This window comes from Prosopis cineraria, unplaced genomic scaffold (assembly GCF_029017545.1).
Source record: "Prosopis cineraria cultivar Desert tree isolate PC_DT_omini unplaced genomic scaffold, ASM2901754v1 PC12, whole genome shotgun sequence".
Taxonomy (NCBI): Eukaryota; Viridiplantae; Streptophyta; class Magnoliopsida; order Fabales; family Fabaceae; genus Prosopis; species Prosopis cineraria.
In genome coordinates this window covers 11486010-11505528 of record NW_026555343.1, presented here as the reverse complement: position 1 = coordinate 11505528, position 19519 = coordinate 11486010, and the positions used below count along the sequence as shown (strand labels likewise).

Here is a 19519-nt window from a genome sequence, read left to right as displayed (position 1 = left end):
TATAGCAATATTCGTTACAAACCCAAAAAGAGGAAATGAAAGAGCTATATAATAATGCTCTTTACTCTTTAGTCGCTCCTTTCTTTTCCTTACCCCTATTGGAGCCCTCACCTTTAAAATATAATCATCGAGTGAGATAAACATATAAGTAATAGAACAATTTACTACTATTAATTAACATGCACAACCATAAGGGAGTAAAGCTATTAAGCATCAGAACATACTTTTTCCATATTATAACATATTCTTTTCCATGAACATAAGTTATTTATCACTAGCATGATCATCTATCATCCCAACCTCTATATCACCCCGACTGAAACTATAGGCTCTTGGAGTAAGTGCACATTCACAATGGCCCGAGCTCACCTTTGGATGTAGGATCACGCAGCTAAAGTGTCATATCCTACTTTCAGACTATGGTCTCCCCTATCACACAAGAATCAGGGTGTCGTTACTCTAACACTGTATCACTGATGCTATGTAGCATTACTCTCTAACATTGTATCCCATATGGATACTAAGGAGACTTTCTCCAATGCTGTGCCTCACTAGATACTAAGAAGATACATGTCATATAGACTTTCACTACTTCTTCCTATGGCTGAACTCCACCCTCTAACATGATCATGCTCACACATCTCATATATAATTCATATACATATCAAGTTCTCACTACAATCATATAAAACTTTCACAAACTTCACCGTTTCAAAATCATTTCATATTCACAAAAATTATATTTCACAATATGCAATTGTTGTCAAATTACAAGTAGCAAACATGCATATCTACCCACAAATAGTTAAACAATATAATAAAATAGTATAAATTATTCCGTTACCTCAACCCTTTGTCATACAAAAGGGTTACCGTGGCTCAATGTTAGTTCCACATATTCTTTATGTACGATAAAGCTCGAACAATACTCAATCTACACAATTAAGTGATAATTGTCAATTATCACTCTGGATAAACATCGAATTTATTAGGTTCTAAGTACTCATAACATTCAAAATCCTTATCTAACAATATCAACCATTTTAAAACACTCTAACCATCCTATTAAACATCCCAATATACTAAATTCATCATCCAATTCCCCACATTGTCTCAAAACCTTCAAATTATACCTATAGTTCATCCAAACCCTCAGTGAAAATTTCAAATCACCATAAAACTCATAAACTTAGAGTTAGAGGCTTGATTTAACTCTCAAAGACCTTAAATAAACCAATGGGTTCAGTCTAAACCTAAGGGAACTAAGGTCAAAGCCTCCATTACCCTAAAAGTCAGAATTTTCACATAAAAGAGGGAGGAGAGGGAATTTGAAACTTACCCAATCATGATTCAAGCTCCAAATGCATCCAAAATGGTCAATAGATCATGCCATAGTAGACATCGATCATTTCCCATCGCCTCCTCGCAATTTTCCTTATCCCACTTCATGTAATTGTAAAAGGTTACAATCAATGGGTTGGAAGGATTTAAAATTGTGATGTTGAAAATTATTATTTGACCTGTCACTAGAAATGTTACGGATGTGATTGTCATATAAAAACTCCCAAGGTATGTCTCTCTGGTAGCTGTGTTGTCTACCTCCTTACTTATTCTTGATGTTTCGTGTTGTGGCATCCATCATCCAGTTTTCCCATTTGACTTAGAGTTCCCAAGTTTGAGGCTATCATTGTGCATGGGTGTGAGTGCTCGTTGTTTGGATTTTAGATTCTGCTTTGTTGTTCAAGCTCTGTTTTGGCATATCAGACTTCATATATGTATTTTGCTCTTGAAAGTACTTTTTTTGTGTTTCAGTGAGTCTAAGTTTTTGTCTTTCTTCATTCAAGGTTGAATAGGGCTAAGAATAGCTTTACCACAAATTGTTCTGTTAAGGTTTGTAAATCATCAATTTAATTTTTTGTTTTTCTCAATATGAAAATTTAATGGATTTACTTTTTAGTTTTAGTGTTGCCGACCCTTAAGGCTTGATGTACATTTCAATTTTGGTGTAGGAATTGGCGGGATGCGTATAACTACAAATGGATAATCTAAAAACAGCTCATTTACCCTGTGAGAAATTCACATGGAGAAATGAAAACTCCTCTGGGTTGAACTCTGATGCGTTTTACTTCAAGACTTTCATTGTGGGCAATTATCCATGGAATTTCCTTTGGTTGGAATTTACTGAATACTTATGTCCTCTTTGAAATAATTTGCATTTAAGATTTGAATATGATTTTCTTTGGGCTAGCCATCAGGAGAATTCTTATATATCAAAGTGAAAGTGAATGTTGACCCTTGACAGTGTTAACTAGGAATACCTCTTTTTTTGACAATAAACTTGCTAAATATAGAATCATCTCTTTTCTTAGGTAAAACGCTAACGATGGCGTTTGTGGTATTTGTGTCAATATTAGGTGTGTGTGCAGTCTCCATGTTTAAATTCTTGCAAACGTGGCCCTGTTCATAATGGTGCGTGTAGAATATCAATGAACATTTTAAGCCCTTATTCACTCCAAAAGAAAAAAAATTTCAAACCCCCATTGAGCTCAGTTGTGACTGGCAAATATAAAAAAGATCACATTTTTTGAGCAAAAATAAAAAAGCTTCACATTAAAATCACTTTTCATTTTGGTATAAAGGCCTGTTTGTTTTAACTTATTTCATAAAAAAAAAATCACTTATTTTTTGAAATAAAAATATTTTATGAGTTTTTATGATGTTTGTTTAAATTTCAAGAAGCTATTTTGGATAGCTTGTAAAAATAATCTAATGTGATAAATGAGATATGATGTTTTCAAAAGGTGGGATATATTAAGATATCATAAAATTTTATAATAATATATTAATAAATTATTTTTATAAAACAAAAATCAAATAAGATATCTTAAAATTTAAAATAACTAACTAATAATCACTTTTTTATTATTGTAAACAAACATAAAATAATATTTTCTTTTTATAAAATATCTATGAAATAAATCTATTTTTATAAAATTTCTAAACTACCTTAAAAATCACTTATTTTTTAATCTTAAACAAATGGGATCAAAATTGTATAGTTTGCTGGTAGTTCCTACTGTCTAATAAGTTCTTTCCTACCGTTCTAACTTCTAAACACAAGTAAAGATGTGGTAGTTAAATTTTTTTTTTTTCTCCCTAGTGCTATTTGTTCTTAATTTTGAAATTGGGAAATCACAATTTTTTTACAAATTTAAATTATCAATTATCACTTATTAAAAACACTTGAAATTAGTTAATGTTGTTATATGAATATAAAAAAAAATAAAAATTTTTAAATTATAAAGTGAAGGCACTACATTTAAATTTAAAATATATATCCAATATAAATGAAGACATTATATCTTAAATAAAATATTGTGGACGATAATATCATAAAAAGATGCCTAACATTTTTAATTTCTTTACACGAAAGATGACAACATGCAAATCCTACAGTCAATAAATTATTATAAAAATTAATCATTATATTTGATCAACATTTATGTATAATCTTCCTGTGCATTTCATGAGGAAATAAGAGCATGATATGTGGTATTGTCAAGGGTAAGAAGCATGAATGAACTATAAATTTTGGTACATGATCATGAAAATATTGGTAGAATAATAACCATGGATGTTGTCTATAGAGAGTTCTTTAGAAACTTGGACTCATGAGATGTTATGTATACATTTTAATTGCTATCCCTTTTATGCTTGATTTCATGAAGTTGTAGCAATGGATTATTAACATTCACTTTATTGTTAATTTCATGAAATTGTAATAATTGATTAACATTTTTTTATTGATAATGGAAATTGCCAATAAATGAGATGAAATATTCCATTACCAATAAATGAGATGAAATATTTGTGTTAAGAATGCATTTGGTTATGTGATAAGATAATGACACATCAACTAATACAATATCAATAAAAAAATATAAAATGTGGTGCTTAATTCGATATAGTTTTTGCTTCCCGTCATCACAGGGGTAGTAAAAGTTAGTTCTTTAAAAACAATATTATTATAGTGTGTTTCTGTTCAGAATTATTTTCAAATTAGTTTATATCATAGTGTTTTGGTGCTTTTTCGCTATTAAATACTTCTTCCCAGCTACATGATAAGTATATCCTATAACTTTTGCTTGATCCAAATTATAAGTAATTGGATACGTGTTATATATATATATATATTTAAGTTTATCCTTACTTTATTAAGTAATTAATAATAATGTTTTAAATAAGATGAATGTTATATTTATTACTTCTAAGTGTAAAATTGAAAAGAAGTGATTTTTTTTTTAAAATCAAGATCTTAATCAACTTTTTTTGAAAAGCTTAAATTAATTACTACCTCTTATCCTATTTACAAAATAAAAAAAATATTTTATAAGTCACCTCATTAAATTTTTAACACAAATTTCTCTTTCTATCCTTCATTAAATATTAAAAAGAATATTATTAAAATATATATATTTAATAAAAGTAAATTTAAAAACTATTACATTTTAAAACATAATTAATGAATTTTTAAATTTTTTTTAATTTTGGTAAAGTATATTAAAAATAATTTATAAATTAAATTATAAGAGTGACAATAACTTATATTGTGATTGGAAAAGAATATCTCCTTTAAATGTTTCCAGAATTTTTTTTTATTATTTTGCTTATCCGCTGCCAATCGCAAGAGAAAGGGAAGGAGGGTCCAGGAACTGCTACGTCCTTTCTCCCTCTTCCCGTCATCGGCGTTTGTGCAGCAGTCGTCCGTCCGTTCGCCGCTGCCGTGGGTGTCATAGCTGCTGAATTCTTCTCTTTTTCTGTTCTGTTTCACATCACCAAATACTTCTTCCTCGATTCGGTGCTGCCTATTCTTCCTTCACGTCGTCCGTCCGTCATTGCAGAGCGCCATTCAGCTTGTGAGTTCTCCTTCTCCCTTGTTCGCGTTGTCTCTGCACTGGTGCGGGTGAGGTTTCGTTTCTTCATCCTTCTTCCTCTGTCACGAACTGGTGTTGGGTTCTTTGAAAAAAGAGGGGGAAAAAACACTCCTCCCTTAGCGTCGTCCACGTTGTGTGCTGAAATTATGGGTTGGTTATTATTGTCTCTTTTCATCTGCCGTCTGTGAAGTGTAGGAGATGTTGGAATCCAAGCAAGCTAAAATCGAAGTTAAAGGAAATCTTTGTGAATAGGTAATTTCACTTCGGTTGCCCTAGGTTGTTGAAAGGGGAACAAGATGGGTTTAGATTTGGTTTTCTTGAATTTAAATTAATTTTGATGGGAAATCAAATTCGAGAAGCTTGGTAAATTTAAATATTGATGTTTGAAGATTGTGGGGCATCAGACTTGAGGATTAAGAACCTTGACTGAATGGTTTGGAAATTGTTGCACACAAGGTGTTTGCTAAAAGATCTAAGAGGAAATCATATCCCAATTGAGATGAAGTTATATGAAGAAACTTTAATGCATAAATGTTGGTGTTCTGGGGAACTTTGAATTGTTTTAGTTGATTGTGGTCGTGTTAATGTTGGATGAGTGTTTATTTAACTTGTATAAAGTCTCTTAAAACTCTTTAAATATTGGTGTTTGGAGGAAGAGTAACATGATAGAAGTTGTAAGGAGTGAATTTTAGAACTTGGGGACATATCAGATCTTTTAAGTATTGAATATTTCGTTAATTAAACCACTCTAGCCAGTGAAGTTATAATATGTATAGTGAAGGATAGTTGAATTACAGTATGTGGATGTACATTTCCTTACAAAATATGCCTCTAGGATTGACGAAAATGTTTTTACCTGTTTTAGTAATCCTTTACTTGATAAAGGCAAGCAAGTATTTTCAATCTTGTTTCTTTCATGTAGAAAATTGGTGTTAAACTCTTTTCTTTTAAATTTTTCATGTACTTAGAGTGTAAATGTGTCCTTTGGGTTATTGAAAATTAGCCTCAACTAATTTAATGAGTTCAGGTAGATTCTTAGATATGTGTAGATATGAATTGGTTAAAGATTAGTAATTGGAGAATTTTATTACCTAAATATTGTGAGTTTTATAAAGTGTATAAACGAAATGACAATGGTGTTACTCTGGGCATTAGCGAATTAAGGAGTGGCCATTCTTACAAAAGTGATCATTTAGGACTAAGTTATTTATTTGCAAAGATGCAAGGTAAGTGGATAGCATCCCAATTAATTTACAAGTGAAATTTCTTTATCAAAATAATTATTAAATCACTTCTATCAATAGATATTTTCATTGTTGAATATTTTGGTAAAATAAATTATTCTAGCTTTCGAAAATATATTATGTTGGATGGATAAATTGTTTATACAAGTTTAAACCATTTTTTTTTCTTTTTTCTTTTTATTTAGTCCGGTATCTTGAAAAACTTGGGAGTATTATTGCTTCCCACCTAGATTAATTTGAACTCCTACTATGTGGAACCGTTATTATCAACAGTAGCCTCACGGATACCTTAGATGCTTTTGGCATACTTATTTAACATAATTTCATATTTTAGGAATTAAACTTGAGACTATAGAATAAATTGATTCAACTCTTTCGACCAATTGAACCAAGTAACTAGCTACTCTAATTTTTGTGGTCATTATTCTCAATCTTGTGGTTTTGAGCCACATTTGGTTAATTATTTATGCTTGTGAACTATGTCCACATTTGTCTTCAAAACTTTAAGTTGTATTTGATTGATTAGTTACTCTCACGGATTGAGTGTCCGCATGTTACATAATTGTAATATCATATTATATGATAGGAGTGTTAGTTAATTAGGTAGTGGCTGTTGATAGCCATTAGAGGAGTATGTAGGAATGAAAAAAACTATAAGTAAGTCTACCTTTGTGTGATCAGATTATGAATTGCCTTGAATAAGAATTACGTAGCATATTACTTAGAACTTCTCTCCTGTCTCTCTGTTCTTCTCTTTTCTAAACTCATCCTTTCTCTTACAAATTATAAAGAGTCATCTGATCTTGATTTTTGCTTAAGGGAATTGTTTTAATTGTTATTTCAATTACATAAGTGCTGCATGTAGCTAGAAAGAATGACTATTGACTTCAATAGTTCAACTCTGATTAAGATAAAATTCTCTTGTTGCTGCAATGCATTGGCTTTATTTCAAACTAAATATGATGACTCTTTTTTTTATTTATTGGCCAATCAGAGGTGGAACAAGATTAGGATGAGACGAGTGAAGGGAAAAAGATTTGTAGCTGTTGGATAAACACCATAGTGCCTTCCCCCTGCCACTGCACTATCTGTCTAGTCCCGAGTTCGGTGTTGACTGGCAACATCAGGCCATCAAGCGGCCAGCCTTCACCAACATCACTCTCACTCCCTATAACTTAAGGTGCGCTTTTTATGTCTGTTTCCTGCGAGTGTTTATCGTACTGAAGATCCTTGTTTGGATTGGGAATTTAATGCAAAAAGAAACAGTTTTGGGAATTTATTGCGAAAAGAGACTTTTTTTTAACTGTCAAAGAAAAGAAGGTGATTTTCTAGGTTTTATTAGTGCAATCTTTCTCGACCAAAACTTGTTTGTGTTTTTGTCAATATCTCTTTGCAAAAGTTCAGCTTCTCTCTTCTTGTGAACTTGCATGTTTCTTGTGCCCTTTGACCATGAGAAAATTTGCTAGGTTTTATTAATGAAATTCTTTTTGTTACTGCTTACTTTCTTTCAATTTATTGATTTAATTTTAACCAGTTTTTTTTTGGGACTTGCATCGGTGATAATTAGGTGGGAAACTTGTTTGTCAGGGCACAAAGAAGCAAGCTTGTAGGCTTATGTCCTGCTATTGAAATAATTTTCTGTTTTTATATGCGTAACTTTGAAGGTTTAATGTACATGCACAAGCAATGAACTGCTCATGTTTGGCTGATCGATTTTATTTGATTATTATACATAGAATTATTCATAGAGTGTCATCTTGGAATGAGTCCTACTTTACTTCCTAAACATGTTGCTGCTGTTGTAAGATCTCAAAAGGACCCACTTAAAGCTCTTGAAATGTTCAACTCAGTGAAAAAGGAAGATGGATTCAAGCACACATTATTCACTTATAAATGCATGGTTGAAAAACTTGGATTGCATGGGGAATTTGAGGCAATGGAGAATCTTCTTTCGGAGATGAGATTGAATATTGACAGCAGCTTATTGGAGGGGGTGTATATTGATGCTATGAAGAACTATGGGAAGAAAGGGAAGTTTCAGGAAGCTGTTAACATATTTGAGCGGATGGACTTCTACAATTGTGAGCCATCTGTTCAATCATTTAATGAGATCATGAATATACTAGTTGAGCAAGGGTATTTCAATCAAGCCCACAAGGTGTACTTGAGAATGAAAGATATAGGGATAGCTCCTGATGTGTACTCCTTTACCATAAGGATAAAGTCCTTCTGTAGGACAAGCAGGCCTCATGCTGCTCTGAGGTCACTCAATAACATGCCTTCCTAGGGGTCTGATTGCGATGCAGTAGCATATTGCACAGCCATTGCTGGATTTTATGAATGCAATCATCCAGTTGAGGCATATGAATTGTTTCATAAAATGCTCACCTGATGTTTATGTCCTGATAAAGCTACGTTCAATACGCTTATTCATTCACTTTGTAAGAAGGGTAATGTCCTAGAAAGTGAGAAACTTCTGGACAAGGTTTTAAAGGGGGATTTCTCCTAATTTGTTCACTTTCAATATTTTTATTCAAGGACTATGCAGGGAAGGTGCTCTTGCCAGGGCGGTCAAATTATGTGATTGTGTGTCTGGGGAAGGCCTAGTTCCTGATGTTATAACCTATAATACATTAATCTGTGGATTATGTAAAAACTTAAAGGTTGTCGAAGCTGAGAGGTATTTGCACAAAATGGTTAATGATGGATTTGAGCCTGATGGCTTCACATATAATAGTATTATTGATGGATACTGCAAGGCTGGGATGATACAAAATGCAAAGAATGTTTTGAAGGATGCAATCTTCAAGGGATTTGTGCCTGATGAGTTTTCTTATTGTTCCATAGTTACTAAATTATGCCAGGATGGTGAGATAGATCATGCCATGGCTGTTCTTAAAGATGCACTCGGAAAAGGTATAAGGCCTAGCATTATTGTCTACAATGCATTAGTCAAAGGGCTGTCTCAGCTGGGTCTTATTTTGCCAGCTTTGCAACTGATGAATGAGATGTCAGAAAATGGTTGCCACCCCAATATATGGACGTATAATTTAGTTATAAGTGGCTTACGCAAGATGGGTTGTGTATCTGATGCCAATAAACTCATGAATGATGCTATTGCTGATGGGTGTTTTCCAGACATATTTACCTTCAATACTTTGATTGATGGTTATTGTAAACAGTTGAAGTTAGATGATGCAATTGATATAGTGGATAGAATGTGAAGTCAAAGCGTGATTCCTGATGCTATCACGTATAACACTATATTGAATGGGCTGTGCAAGGCTGCAAAATATGAAGACGTAATGGAGACTTTCAAAACAATGTTGGAGAAGGAATGTGTTCCTAACATAATTACATACAACATACTCATAGAAAGCCTTTGCAAAGCTAACAAACTAAATGAAGCTTTGGATTTACTTGGGGAAATGAAAAGCAAGGGTTTGACTCCTGACACAGTGAGTTTGGGAATATTGATCAATGGGTTCTGTGAGATTGGTGATCTAGATGGAGCTTACCATTTTTTCAGAAGGACAGAAAACCAACACAAGATTTTTCAGACAACAGCAATATATAATATATTGATTAATGCATACTCTGAAAAGCTTGATATGAATACAGCAGAAAATCTGTTTACAGAGATGAATCATAATGGATGTGATCGAGATAGCTATACTTATCGGGTCATGATTGATGGTTTCTGCAAGACTGGAAATATTACTTCTGGATACAATTTTTTGTTAGAGAAGATTAAGAAGCGGTTCATTATCACTGGCAACAGTCGGACGGGTTCTAAATTGTCTTTGTGTGGAGCATTGGTTTGTGCGGCTGTTGGCATCATCCACCTTATGGTAGCCAAGGGTATTGTCCCAGATACTGTTAATACAATTTTTGAAGTTGACAAAAAGGAGATAGCAGCACCTAAGATTGTTGTGGAAGACTTGTTGAGGAAGGGCTGTATAACTTATTATGCCTATGAGCTACTATATGATGGAGTTAGAGATAAGAAGACACCTAAGAAAGATCCGCCAACCATGAATTCATGTAAAATAGGGGCGAGGGTATCAGCTGTTGACTAAAATATGTGGAAAATGTGTGTAGGACTTCCTGATCTGCAACTTGGCTCCCAGGATAGGGGATCTTGCAGTGGATGCATATAAAAATGGACTTCTTAGAATCTGAAAATGACCTTTAAGGTAAATGCCGTTTATATCTTTCTTTATTGCAAATCTATCCACAAACAAAAGGCTAAGAATTTTTCTTTTTGGAATTTTCAGGGATAGCACAAAGGGATTTCAAATTTGAACTTAAGACTGTAAGTTACTCTGGTCAAGGCATTTCTTATCTCTTTATGTCTCTGCATTTTGAGAAACAGTTGAAGTTCACACTCACTTGGCAGATTGGAACATTGCTGAATGTTCTGTAGTCCCAGCTGTAAAATAACCATTTTTTACATTTGGCTGGGGAAACAATGAATTAAGCATCTACAACGAGTCTTTTATGAATATGTCAAGATCTGATTGGTTAAAATGAAACATGACAAGGGAATTAGGTAATATTTATTCAAGGAACATTCACTGGAGCGTTATTTTTTGTATATCTGTTGGGAAATTTGGAACTTGAGAAGTAAAAAAAGTCTTTAGTATTGAAGAGGCTGATCTGTGTTCTGATACAAAGAGAGTCTTGCAGAGAGTATTGGCTGATGCTCAATACATGGCTCAATCTAGCAATAGAAGAGAGATGAGAGGATCTGTTTGTCAAACTCAGGACGCTGCTGGGGAGTGGATTGTTCTACATACTAGTGGATCGGCTCAGCTGAACAGTTTTAGTGCCTGTGATGGTGTTGCGAAGTAGGAGGCGCCTATGTTTATAGCCGGTCCCAAGCCCGGGTAAAGGAGGAGGGTTGTGTTAGGCCATCAACAGCCAATGTAAAACTTTGTTGAATCTATCATGAACATGGACAATAGACGTTATAATGTTAATGTTAGGTCGTTGCCCGTAAGTAACGCGCTGCATGGCTCGAGTACAGTGATAAGTGAGTTAGAGCCGCTGCATCGGCGCCCGGATATAGTGTTAAATGAGCAAGGGCTACCGTGTCATTCTGGACGCATGCGGCTAAAGAAGTTAGTCCATAAAAGCAAAATTAGATTTGGTACTTGGAATGTTGGGACATTAAATTGTAAATTTGTAGAGGTTGTAGGGGTTATGATTCAAAGGAAAATCAATATCCTTTGCCTGCAAGAAACAAAATAGCGTGGGGATGAAGCTAAGGATATTCAAGGTTTCAAACTTTGGTATACAGGAAAAGTAAGTGCACGCAATGGAGTAGGCATCATTATGGAGTGGAAGAAGAACGTTGTAGAAGTTAGCAGAATTAGAGATAGAATTATTTCTTTAAAAATGATAATTGGACGTGAGACTGTTAATATTGTTAGCGCTTATGCGCCGCAAGTCGGGACAAAAGCCAGTCTTAAGGAATTATTTTAGGAGGATCTGGAGGGGTTGATTCGACATATACCATAGAGTGAAAAGATTTTTATTGGAGGAGATTTTAATGGGCATGTTGGGAGGGAAGCTGGTCAGTATGCGAGGGTGCATGGTGGTTTTGGTTTTGGAGAGCTAAACAATGAAGGACAAACTCTTCTTGATTTCTCATTGGCGTATGATTTTAAGATTGCCAACACTTGTTTCAAGAAGAGAGATGAGCATCTCATCACTTACAAAAGTGGAGCTTCAAGGTCACAGATTGATTTTCTTTTGGTTAGGAACACAGATAGAAGACTTTGTAAAAATTGTAAGGTGATCCCCGGAGATGCTGTAACGACACAACATAGGGTCTTAGTCCTTGATGTGTGTATTATGAGTAAAATTCAAAAACGTCGACAAGTAGTAACACCAAGGATTAGGTGGTGGCAATTAAAAGGTGAGAAGCAAGATATTTTCAAGCGAAATCTTTTGGATAAAGGAATTTGGGAATCCCAGAGAAGTGCTAACATCATATGGGAGGATATGGCTAAAAAGATACGGGAGGTTGCAAAAGTAGTTTTGGGAGAATCGAAAGGTTCTGGTCCGAGAGATAAGGAGTGTTGGTGGTGGAATAATAGCGTACAAGACAAAATCAAGTATAAGAAGAACTGTTTTAAAGCCATACATTTGTGTAACAATGAGGAAAATTGGGAGAGGTACCGTATGGCTAAGAAGGAAACTAAGAGAGCTGTGGGTGAAGCTCGATCTAAAGCTTTTGAAGAATTTTATAAGAACCTTGAGACGAAGGAAGTAAAGCAAAATATTTATAAGATTGCCAAGAGTAGGGAAAGAAAATCAAGAGATCTAGAACAAGTAAGGTGTATTAAGGATGAAGAGGGAAGAATTTTAGTTACAGATGATGAAATTAAAAATACATGGGAAACTTACTTTTCTAAACTTTTCAATAATGGAGAGAATTCATCTAGTAACTTGGAGGATTTAGTAACTGGTGAAGGAGAACAAAATTTGTCATTTTATCGAATAATACGTGATAAGGAGGTAAAGGAAGCTCTTAAGAAAATGGCAAATGGTAGAGCCAACGGACCTGATTGTATATCTATCGGAGCGTGGAAATGTTTAGGTGAAGAAGGGATGAGATGGTTAACTAAGTTATTTAATGTGATTTTACGGTCCAAGAAAATGCCTGATGAGTGGAGGAGAAGTACATTAATTCCTATTTATAAAAATAAAAGAGATATTCAGAATTGTACTAACTATAGAGGGATTAAACTCATGAGCCACACAATGAAATTATGGGAGAAAGTAATTGAGCACAGGTTGAGATTGGAGACAAGTATTTTTGAGAATCAATTTAGTTTTATGCCAGGTAGATCAACTACAGAGACGATTTATCTACTAAGGGGATTAATTGGAAAGTATCGTTATAAAGATAAAGATCTACACATGGTTTTTATTAATTTGGAAAAAGCTTATGACCGTATACCAAGAGAAGTGCTTTGGAAAGCGTTGGAAAAAAAGGGAGTACGGATTGCTCATATTAAAGCCATACAAGATATGTATGAGGGGGTAAAAACTAGTATAAGAACGCCTAGTGGTCAAACAAAGGATTTTTCTATAAAGATTGGACTACATCAGGGATCATCTTTGAGTTCTTATTTGTTCAACTTGATTTTAAATGTTTTGACGGAACATATTCAAGAGGAAATCCCGAAATGTATGCTCTTTGCGGATGATATAGTTCTTATAGCAGAGACAAGAGAAGAGGTTAATTGCAAACTTGAGTTATGGAGGAGGACATTGGAGTCGAAAGGGTTTCGTCTGAGTAGAAGTAAGACGGAATATTTATATTGTAAATTTGGTAAAGGAATATTTGACAATAATTTGGAAGTGAAATTGGGAGATCAAATTATACCTCAAGTGGAAAAGTTTAGATATTTGGGAGATCAGTAGAGATATTTCACATAGAATTCAAGCTGGGTGGTTTAATTGGAGAAAAGCTAAAGGAGTTATTTGCGACCGTAAGGTGCCTAATAAACTTAAAGGAAAGTTTTATCGCACTGTTATCAGACCGGCAATGTTATATAATTGTAAATGCTGGGCTCTAACGGGACAGCAAGAGCATAAAGTTGGAGTAGCAGAGATGAGAATGTTACGATGGATGTGTGGACATACACGTAAAGATAAAATTCGAAATGAGCACGTACGCGAAAAAGTGAGGGTGGCATCTATTGAGGAAAAAATGGTAGAAAATTGGTTGAGATGGTTTGGGCATGTACAAAGAAGACCAAGGGAGGCACCAGTGAGAAGAGTGGAACATATAACTTTGAGCCCGATTAAGAGAGGTAGAGGAAGGCCTAAGAGAACACTTTTGGAAATTGTTGAACGCGATCTCTTAATTAATAATATTCCTAAAAGTTTGATAAATGATAGAGCACAATGGCGTCTTGCAATCCATGTAGCCGACCCCACCTAGTGGGATAAAGGCTTGTTGTTGTTGTTGTTGATGGTGTTGCGAAGGGAATAAATGGAACCTGGATAGTCGGTTTCTGCAGCAATTTACCCCCTTGCCCACCAGCTATTGCAGAATTGTATGGTCTCATGAAAGGACTAGAATTATGTTGGGAGAGATGATTTCGAAGGATAAAAGTTACTCCGACTGTACAGAAGCAATTTATCTTATTATGCGGGTATGCTACTACCATCGTCCGTGCAAAGATATCATTAACTCTACTTTTGATTTGTTACATAGAGACTGTCTTGTTTATGTAAACTTAACTAGAAAAGGTTATAGTATTCCCAACGATTTTGCAATCTTTGATCATCCACCACTTTTTGTTACTACGTAAGGTGGAAAATAATGAAGGATTTCTGTTGGGGTTTGTAGTTGTTTTTGTATCTCTTATTTGAGTATTAATAGATTTCAGTTGTTCAGCCCCCACAAAAAAAGAATGCCCTGGGGACCAGTATAAATCGACAATACCTATTGGAAGTATAAGAATCCTCCATGATATTTATGTTATCCTAACCTATGTCTTGAGAAATAATCCTGCTTTATGGCTTAAACTCATAAATAGTTTTTTTTTTTTTTTTTTTGGGGGGATGACATAGCAGTGGGCTCAGTCCAAAAGAAACACAATACATCGAGTAACGGCTGTCCCCAAAAGTTCTTCAGCCACGTGGCCACTAACAAAATCAGTTGGTTCCCTTAAGACCTACACACTTTGTTTGTTCTGCACCAGGTTAGTGATTGTGTGAATCCTTAAATATCATTTACAATTCATCACTGTGAAACACAAGGCAAGACCTACACACTTTGTTTGTTCTGCACCAGGTTAGTGATTGTGTGAATCCTTAAATATCATTTACAATTCATCACTGTGAAACACAAGGCATCTGTTCTGAGTAAATAGCCCCGTCTCTGTTGCATGACATTCACTTTGTTAAATATGGTGACAAGTTGCATAATGCGTGGAGAGATTTGTTGTGCATTTTTGGATGAAAAATTGCAAGAGTTATCTTTCCTTTCAAAGTCTGTCTTGCTAATTCACTTTTCTGCTCTGTTGTTTGTGTCAAACGTGATGGGAATCAAACGTAGGAGCCAGGGATGTGATTCAGTGTTGTCAAGTTGGTGAAGCATTTGTGATTTGTCAAATGAATCAGTTGGAGGACAAAGACGAATCAGGCACAAAAAAAGTTGTTAAAAGCCATGCCCAAAATCCTTATCAATGTGAATCATGAGACACACCGTGTCAAGAGAAAGGCGTGGAAACCCAATCTAGAACAAGGCATGTATTGATGATCTCCAGCTACACGCAATTGTATGGTAAAATGTAAATGACCATGCCCCTCACAATTAGTTTTATATTAGACTACAAGAACGGTGGAGTCTGTAGAATTTGACATTATACTCTTCTTAGTGTCAGTGCATATTTGGTACATGCAAAAAGTTTCTTAGAAAGAAAATAAAGAATGTATTTAGGGGGGAAAATGGGATGAGTGCATGTATCATTTTCTTTCTATAAAACATTTTTATATCTACTAAACATTGCATTCCTCTGCTGACAATGGAAGCAAGATTCTCTTCTCATAATCAAAGTATCTTTTTTCTTAATTTAGCTTAAGCTTGTTTCTTTTACCTTTTAAACAGCCTTGTAAGCAATAGCATTTCCAATGCACAATATGAACATAAAAGCTTTCAAGGCATGAGGTTTTAAGGAAATGAAGGAGTTATGTTTGCTTCTCTATGGGTAATGTTAGTTATGCCTTTTTTTTTAATTTTTTTTTATCTTGTCACTTTCTTTTATATCTACTAAACAGCCTCCCAAAATTTGTAAACAAATATTTTCATTCCGCTAGAAAATAACTATCTGTCGGTGCAACTTGAGAGTAACCTGGTACAATTATAGGAGCCTGCAATGAAAGCTATGTACTTGTATTCGTCAGAATAAAATGCTACGCAATCAATGGAAGCATAAAATCTGAATCGAAGCAGAGAAGTAAGGGCATTATATATATAGGGAAACCTGTATGATAGGTGGGCCTGTATACATGAAATTTTGAGTGTCATTTTCATGCTATAGTGAAATTCAATTTTTTCGCCTTATTGGGTTTTCATCAGTTGGTTTACAAATGTAGATGCGATACTTGAAGCCAAGCGTCCAGGTCTATTTTTGTCATGCTACTGCAATCGCTACAGTGCACATAACCAAACTTCAAGGGTTACCTATAATTTAGCCTAAATTATTGGTAAAAATGTAAAAAGTGATAAATATATAGGATATAAAAGTAATTTTAATTTGTAAAATCTGATCTGAGTGCTGAAGTTTCTTGTTTAATAATACTAAATTGATTCGTAGATCTCGTGGTTCATTGAGTTTTGCGCTATCCCATTAGAAGAATTATTGTCAGAATCATGAGGAATTTGATTAAAGTCTCCAACAAGAAGCCATGGTTCAGTTAAAATAGTGGAAGTGTCAATAATCCAATTCCAAAATTTGGGTCTATTTGTGGCCGTAGGAGGTCCATACACACAGGACATGTACAAAGGAACACCATTGCCAACAGTGGTCAGCAAATGGCAGACATGCGAATTACATTCCAAAACAAGAGGATCAACAAAGTCTCCCCACCCAACAATAGCCCCCCACCCCCCCGGAGGCTCCATTAATTGCGTCCTTTCCAACAAAAGAAGGAAATCCTATTGAAGTGATAATAGTAGAAGCATCCAAAAAAGAGATCTTTGTTTCCTAAAGGAAGATAATATCACGCTTATGTTTCTTAACTCTGGGGAAGCTTTTGAAAGGCAGTTTCCCTAGCCCTTTTGACCGAAATTTGGGGTAAGTCAAGAAAAGAGTCAACCTGTTTCCTTTTAACTCACAAAATAGGATTTAGAGGTTTCTTCTGCTTAGGAGCCCTAGTAAAGGATTTATCACAATCAAAATGTCTGATTCGTTTTACCCTTACACTGCTAACCTCTTCTCTAGACAAACCATCCCGCACTTTCCTTGAAGAAGACCTTGGAATTTTGTGGTATTTCCTTTGCTTTAGAGAAGTTTCCATATCTGAGTCGACAACACTTTTATTAGGAACTTCCTTCTGCTAATGACCTGCTTGTGTAAAGATTGAGTGAGTAAATCCTTATTACAAGAATTCACATCCTTCCTGACTCAACAAGTGTCTTTGAAAAAGGTCTTGAGCATGTCTCATTCTTATGATTGAAAAAGGGAGACAAATGAGGCATCTTATGACAGGAAGAATCCCAACATCGAAATTTTTTACCAGTAATAGTGGCACAATTAGATTAAAGAGATGCTTGAAGAATCTGGTGCTCCTCGAGAAAGTCAGAATCCCAATTACTGGAATTAATTTCCCTCTTCTGCTTGATTCCCTTAATCCCAAGACATCTTTCAAAAAGATTTGCAAAAGAAAATCTCGAGAAGTAATTTACCACCATGATTTTCAAGCTTTTGGAGATCAAAAGGATTTTTCAACATAAATAATTCATGTTTAGACAAAGCCAATTTTTTCCTATCCATATGATTCCAAAAGCCAGCAAAAGTATTGCGAGGATTTAAACGAAACTGTGGAAGAGCCTTGGGGACATAGGCAGAATGATTTAATTGGTATACAAGACATCTTTGTCCAACACAAATTTGCAATGTAGCCACCGGAGAAGATCTATGACTCCATTGAACACCCAAACCAACTAAGAAATTGCCAAACAAAGATCTATGCAATTGAACAGTTCTTCTTAACCAGCAACGGACAATAGAAGCATGCTTAGTGACAGTGATATTGAGTGTCTTCTTGTAAAATGAAGCCAAAAAAAGACGCTGAGAAGCTATTTTTGAATCATATTCAGAAAAAGCAAATGCCATGTTCATCTGTTGAATAGTACCAGAGGAGCAGCCAGCATCAGATAGCAATAATTGGGAGATATTGAGAGAAGAGCTGTACCCTTGGAGAAGAAGACCAACAACAACTATTACTGTGTATTACTCACTTCAATTCAGAAGAAAATGGACGAATAATAATGCTGTTATGCGAAGATTTAATCTGATCAAGAAAGTCTACTTTGCAAACCAAGAGGAGTTCTATAGCTCCGATTCAGAAAGAAAGGCAGAACAACGATAAAAATCCAAGGGAGATCAATTAATTTAAGGCTCAAATGATAATCCCAGAGATCATACGCCAGAAATCACGGGAAAAGATATAGCTAAATCACAAAATAAAGTCACCAGAAAGCACCAGTCAAATCGCCAGAAACGCATGCCCTAGTCACCGGAAAACGCCACTGAAATCAATGGAAATCGCCGCTCGCTCGTCGGAAAAGAACCTCAAGCATCCAGTCCGCCAAACACTCAGATTAATAAAGATTATGCTTTTAGAAGACTCTGGAAAAATCAACTTCTCTCCTACATCGAAAATTGCCTCTCCTATGCTAGAAATCGCCTTTTTTTTAATACAAGATCACGGTAAAAATACCATGCAAAAGGACCAAAATCAAGTCATGTTAGAAGTTAAAATGCTTCTACAATTATTGGGAGCGTCATCAAGTAAAGTAGTATCAAAATGGTCGTTAGAGGTCTTGTGAGCAAGGAGATCAGCACAACGATATGCTTCTTTGTAGACATGTTCTAGGGTAACCTCTCAATTCCTCATGATGAGATTTCTGATGCTTTTAATGATTGCTAAGAGTAGATGACTCCGAACTAAGTTGCCATTAATGAGGGATATGGTCTCCATTGAATCAATACAAACATTAATTTTAGGAATCTTAGCATTCCAGCAGATGTTTAGGCCTTCTAAAATCTCGATAAGCTCAGTAGCTATGATGTGTTAGTAACCAAAGTTTTTAGTAAACCCTTTGATCTAGTTACGCTTGTCATCCCTGATGAGCCCTCCACAAGTTGCTGCACCATTATGTTTGACTAAGCCATCAATATCAAGTCTCACCCATCCAACATTCGAAGGCTTCCAACTCGCTCCATGTTGGGTGTCTAAATTATTCAGATAAACAAACTTGGATTGAAGCTGCAGGTCATTTATAATTGATTGGGTGCTAGAGAAGGCAATGTCTTTGTCCACAGTATCATCTTCAAAAATATTTCCTTGCATCTTGCTTTCCAAATGTTCCAGCAGGCTTGGGTAAAAAGTTACTTCTAGGACAATCCTCTAGTATATCTGCTTCCTGCTTTATTATTAGCATTCTAAATTATCCAATCCTACACAGGAAGAGAGAAAAAGGTATTATATTTGGAAGGGTTAGCTAATTTTTCCCAAACCTCTTTAGCATCTTTACAATCTCGTCAGATATGAATATATAGAAGAGTCAGGAGAGTTACAACCCAATTG

At 34.9% G+C, this 19519-nt stretch overlaps 1 pseudogene; it reads left to right on the top strand.

Annotated features, from left to right (window-relative positions):
* The first annotated feature begins 4675 nt into the window (after nucleotides 1-4675).
* On the top strand, nucleotides 4676-15776 carry LOC129289092 (uncharacterized; annotated as a pseudogene).
* Nucleotides 15777-19519: the final 3743 nt, after the last annotated feature.